At 47.2% G+C, this 5601-nt stretch overlaps 1 pseudogene; it reads left to right on the forward strand.

The window, feature by feature from the left end:
• Positions 1-1072: 1072 nt before the first annotated feature.
• LOC119522908 lies at positions 1073-3256 on the forward strand (annotated as a pseudogene).
• The last annotated feature ends 2345 nt before the right edge of the window (positions 3257-5601 follow it).

The following is a 5601-nucleotide window of genomic DNA, read 5'->3' on the forward strand; positions in this document are numbered from 1 at the left end:
ACAGTGTTGAGTAACAGTGGTGACAGTGGGCATCCTTGTCTTGTTTCCAACTCTAGAGGGAAAGCTCTCAGTCTCTGACCATTGAGTATGATGTTATGTGTGGGTTTTTTATATATGCCCTTTATCATGTTGACCTTTGCCCATTTTTAAACTGATTGTTTATCTTTTTGTTGTTGAGTTGTAGGAGTTTTTAGATATATGATTTCCAAATACTTTCTCCCGTTCCATAGATTGTCTTTTCACTTTTTTGGTAATGTCCTTTGATGCAAAAAAGTTTTTAATTTTGATGACGTCCCATTTATCTATTTTTATGTTGTTGCTCATGTTTTTGGTATAAAGTATAATAAATCATTGCCTCCCTCCCGTGTGCAACCGTGGAGTACACTGAGTGCTGGTCGTATTGGGGTGTGCGGAGCGTCCTCTGGCTGGCCTTCTGCACCTTCTCCGCTTAGCCGTCATCCCGGGCTCCCAGGCCCGTGCTGAGGCTGCGCATCGCCGCACTCGGAGCCCCGGGTCAGGCCCCGATCGTTGCCCAGTTTGTGTGGGGTTAACCAGAGGTGCAGCTCCATCTGCACCTCCTCGCTTGTCGCCGCCCCGGGGAAAATCCGTAGAGGGAAGGACAGGAGAAAAGCAGCCCATCTGGATTTGTTTGCCTGGGATGGGATGGACGCTGCGCCTGCTGATCGCCTAGGAGTGTGGGGGAGTCACTATGACCCCACCTCTCGCCCTGGCAGCAAAGGCCCAGAGGTTGGAGGGCAGGTCCCACGCACTCTCCTCGAGCGCTGGTGTCACTGCAGTTTTTTGGAACAGCCGAGCCTGGAGCATGTCGCCATGTGCCCTTGAGCACGGGAGCAGGAGTAGCCGGTGGCGCGGAGTAGCTGAGCGCCAGGCTGACCGGGACTGCATGCATGGCCAATGCCCCAACCCACCTCCACTCCCAGCTCCATCCCCATCCCATGCACATCCGCATCTCCTTCGCTTCCTGGCTTAATTTCCATCGGTGGGATTAAAGTTAGAAATTGAGTGAAGAATTTTGTTGCTAAGGTACAGAGCCGCGGCCGCCGCCAGAGTGATGTTCTAGCAGAGCCAGCACCAGACGCTGCACCAGGCTGCAGGCCAAGTCCTTCACGTTCACTATCCCGGAGTCCCTGAACCGGATCAAGGAAGAATTCGAGTTCCTACAGGTGAAGTATTACAGCCTTAAGTTGGAATGTGAGAAACTGGCAAGTGAAAAGACAAATGCAGAAGCACTGTGTGATGTATTATGGAATATTTTATGGATTAAACATTGAAATGCATAAACACACTGAAATAACAAAGAAGACTGAATATGATTTGCTTGCACAAGTCATCCCATTTCTGTCTCAGGAACATCAACAACAGGTGGCCCAAGCTGTGGAATGGGCGAAGCAGGTGCCCAATGCCATCATTGGGCAGCAGCAGTTGCAAACTCGGCATCTTTCTCATGGCCAGGGACCTACAGCACCCCTAACGCCTCACCCATTGCGACTTCAGCCACCTGGAATCCTGCCCCTCTGGGGCACTGCTGGCCTTCTGGCACTGCCTAGTGCTCTGGGTGGGTAGTCTCGTTTGGCAATAAAAGATGACAAGAAGCACCCTGAGGCAGAGCACTGCAGGGACAGAGAACTGGGCACAAGGAATTCCCTCTTGGTACCTAACAGTCCAAAAACGGCATCAAAAAAAAAAAAAAAAAAAAAAAAAGAAGGTGGATGATAAGGACTCCAGCAACTATGACAGCAATTATGACAGTTTAGTTGTATATGTATCTAATGAGGGCCCTTCTTTTCCACCAGTAAGCCCAACCCATTCACCCCATGAAAATGGAACCTACGAAAATTGCCTTCTAAAGAAAGATGCTTCAAGCAGTACAGCATCACAGCCTCTTGGGGAAATTACACTTCTTTGAAATCTGAAGAAATGAGCTTGCATAAAAAAGCCAGCACACCTGTTCTGAAATCCAGCACACCAATGCCTCAGAGTCATGTGCCAAACGCAGGTCTCCAGTGCCATTCCAGGCCTCGGCAAGCCTCTGGCCATGGACCCCCTTGTTAACCAAGCTGCAGCCAGTTTGATGATGCCCCTAGCAATGCCTGGCCTATACCACGCTCCTTTTGGAATTGCCCCCCCCCACCAGCATGAACAGTGAGGTGAACAGCCCAGGTGCAGCATATGCAAGTTTACACAACAGGTCTCCCCATATGAGTGCCGCTGTTGCTGCCATCATCATGGTGGCTGATGGTTGGGTTTGAAACCCCCCCCCCCACACACACACACATATAAGAGTATCTACCATCCCTCCAAACCTGGTAAGAATCCCTGGGTAAAAAGCCTGCATACTCCTTCCACCATGATGCCCTAATTGGACCCGGAACTCCCTGACATGCTTGCCAGATCAACATTCTCAACCATGGAATGGTGTGTACGCAGCGACCATCAGCAACCCCATGAGACAAGTGTACATGGGTGGGAAGGGGTGTGTCAAGGTCTGGGACATCAGCCAGCCTGGCAATAAGAACCCCATCTCTCAGCTCAACTCTCTGAATAGAAATCATTGTATCTGTTCCTGTAAACTACCTAATGGCTGCACTCTCATAGTGGGAGGGGAAGCCAGTACTTTGTCCATTTTGGACCTGGCAGCTCCAACTCCATGGTCAAGGCAGAGTTGATGTTGTCAGTCCCCACCAGCCACTCTCTGGCCATCAGCCCTGACTCCAAGATCTGCTTTTGTTGCAGCGATGGCAATATCGTCATGTGGATCAGCACAACCAGACACTAGTGAGGCAATTCCAGGGCCACACAGACGGAGCCAGCTGTACTGACATTTCCAACGATGGTAGCAAGCTCTGGACAGGCAGTTTAGATGGTAAGATCCTGGGACCTGCTGCAGTGCACAATTTCACCTCACAGGTATTCTCCCTCGGATATTGCCCCACTGGAGAATGGCTAGCAGTAGGCATGGAGAGCAGCATTGTAGAAGTTCTTCAGGTAAACAATCCTGACAAGTACCAGTTGCATCTCCATGAGAGCTGTGTCCTGTATCTAAAATTTGCTTATTGTGGTAAATGGTTTGTGAGTACTGGAAAAGATAATCTCTTCAATGCCTGCCCCCTATGGAGCCAGTATATTCCAGTCCAAAGAGTTCTTGTTTGTGCTTAGCTGTGACATCTCTGTGGATGATAAATATGTAACCACTGGTACAGTGGTCAAGAAGGCTACAGTCTATCATGTGGTTTAATGTCTATAGTTGAATTGGGCCAAAATGTTTTGAATTTGTAGAAATAGAAAAGGTGTAACTTGAAAAGAAAAGAACACACAGAAGCCTGTATCCAAAACTTGACACAAAACTATGTTGAGTCTACAAAGAGGAGGCAATGAGTCCATGAACAGAAGGTCACTGTTCTGGTTTGCTCATACTGCTGTAATGCAAAACACCAGAAATGGATCAGCTTTTATAAAGGGGGTTTATTTGTTTACAAAGTTACAGTCTTAAGGCCATTAAGTGTCCAAGGTAAGGCATCAACAAAGGGTACCTTCACTGGAGAAAGGCCATTGGCATCTGGAAAACCTCTGTTAGCTGGGAAGGCATGTACATGACTGGTGTCTGCTTGCTCCCAGGTTGCATTTCAAAATGGCATTCTCCAAAGTGTTGCTCTTGGGGCGTTTTGTCCCCTCTTAGCTGCAGCTGCTCTTCAAAGTGTCACTGTCAGTTTCTCTTGGGGCATTTGTCCTCTCTTATCTTCTCCAGAGCAAAAGTCTGCTTTCAATGGCCATCTTCAAACTTTCTCTCATCTGTAGCACCTCCTTCTGTCTGTGAACACTTTTACATGGCTCCAGTGATTCAGTTAAGACCCACCCTGAATGGGTGGGGTAACACCTCCATGGAAATTATCCAAAGGTCTCACCCACAGTTGATTGAGTAACATCTCCATGGAAACACTCAATCAAAGGATTCCAACTTAATCAAGTCTAAATACGTCTGTCCCCACAAGATTGCATCAAAGAACATGGAGTTTTGGGGGACATAAAACATCCAAACCAGCACAGTCACCTATCTGCCTAGACCAAATGGAGCACCGAGGTAAAGTGGACAAGAAGGGCCAAGGGCCGTAGGATTGAGGAATGGAATAGGCTGACCCATGTCAGTGCCAGTCATCTTCTTTCCATATGACCTCCTGCCAATGGATTTCTCATTGCATGAGTGAGATTACCTTTCTGTTCCTTGAAGTTCACCTCACCTTCTGTCTTTTGTAGAGCAGTGTTGTCTCCACTGAATTTGTTTCCTGGTTTTGCATCCTGTGAAATGTTTGTTGTTATTGTTGTATTTTTGTTGAAGGTTAAACATTTGTATAAACTGTAAATATATTTGGTTTTTAACGGTAAAGGCTTTAGTGCCAGTTAAAAAAAATCATTGCTTGATACAAGGTCCAGAAAATGTTCCCCTATGTTTTCTTCTTGGAGTTTCATAGTTTTAGTTCTTATATTTAGGTCCTTGACCCATTTTTCAGTTAATTTTTATATGTGGTGTAAGGTAGGAGCCCAACTTCATTCTTTTGCTTGTGGAAATAAAATTTTCCCAGCACCATTTGTTGGGATAACTTCTTTTCTCCACTGAATATTCTTGGCAACCTTGTCAAAAATCAATTATCTGGGGGGGGGGTTGGGCAAGACGGTGGCATAGAGAGGAGTGGAAGCTAAGTAGTCCCCCTGGAACAACTACAAAAAACCAGAAACAACTAGTAAATAATCCAGAATAACTGTGGAGGGACAAACGAGACCATTCACTCATCATACACCAACCTGAATTGGGAGGAATGCCTGAGAACACAGCATAAAATCTGTAAGTAAAACCTGCGGATCCAAGTTGCGAGACCCCTTCCCCCATAGCCCGAGCTGCAAAGCCTTCATGGTGCCAGAGAGAAGCTCTCTCCCAGCAAGCAAATATAGCTCAGCTGAGCTCCAACTGGGGTTTTAAGTAGCGAGTATGAACTGCTCACTACAGATATGAATCCCCAAAAAACAGACAGAGGCTTTGGGTGATGACTGACTTTGGAGAACCGGAGGGTCGCCTTGGACTAGGTCTGAAGGGGACTATCTGTTTCTTTTTTGGCTCAGTGGAGAAAGCCCCAGTCATTTTCAGTTTCCAGGGCTGTGACTCAGAGAAGGGTGGAGACAGCACAAGCAGAGAGAGAGACCATTGAAATGCTAATGACCTCCCCCTAGGGGGTCTATCTTCTCTAAGAGGAAGGGGGTGGGGCCCTTTCCATTCAGAACCATATCCCAGAGCCTGGGGGAACATGGCCATACCTCCTCACACTGGTCAAGAATTATAGGCTAACAGGCATCACCTGTTGGGCAGAAAAGCACAGTGACCTGAGGCATCAAAGGGTGGAGCAATTTTCTAAGACACACCCTCAGGGAAACCAGATACTGAATATTTCTTCCCTCTGGGACCTGAGCCTGTTCTGGTCTGGGAAAACCTGATTTGGATAACCAAGGAAACCATGCCTAGACAACAGAAAATTACAACCTACACTAAGAAAACAAAGTTATGGCCCAGTCAAAGGAACAAATGTACACTTC

Source organism: Choloepus didactylus, chromosome X (genome assembly GCF_015220235.1).
Source record: "Choloepus didactylus isolate mChoDid1 chromosome X, mChoDid1.pri, whole genome shotgun sequence".
Taxonomy (NCBI): domain Eukaryota; kingdom Metazoa; phylum Chordata; class Mammalia; order Pilosa; family Megalonychidae; genus Choloepus; species Choloepus didactylus.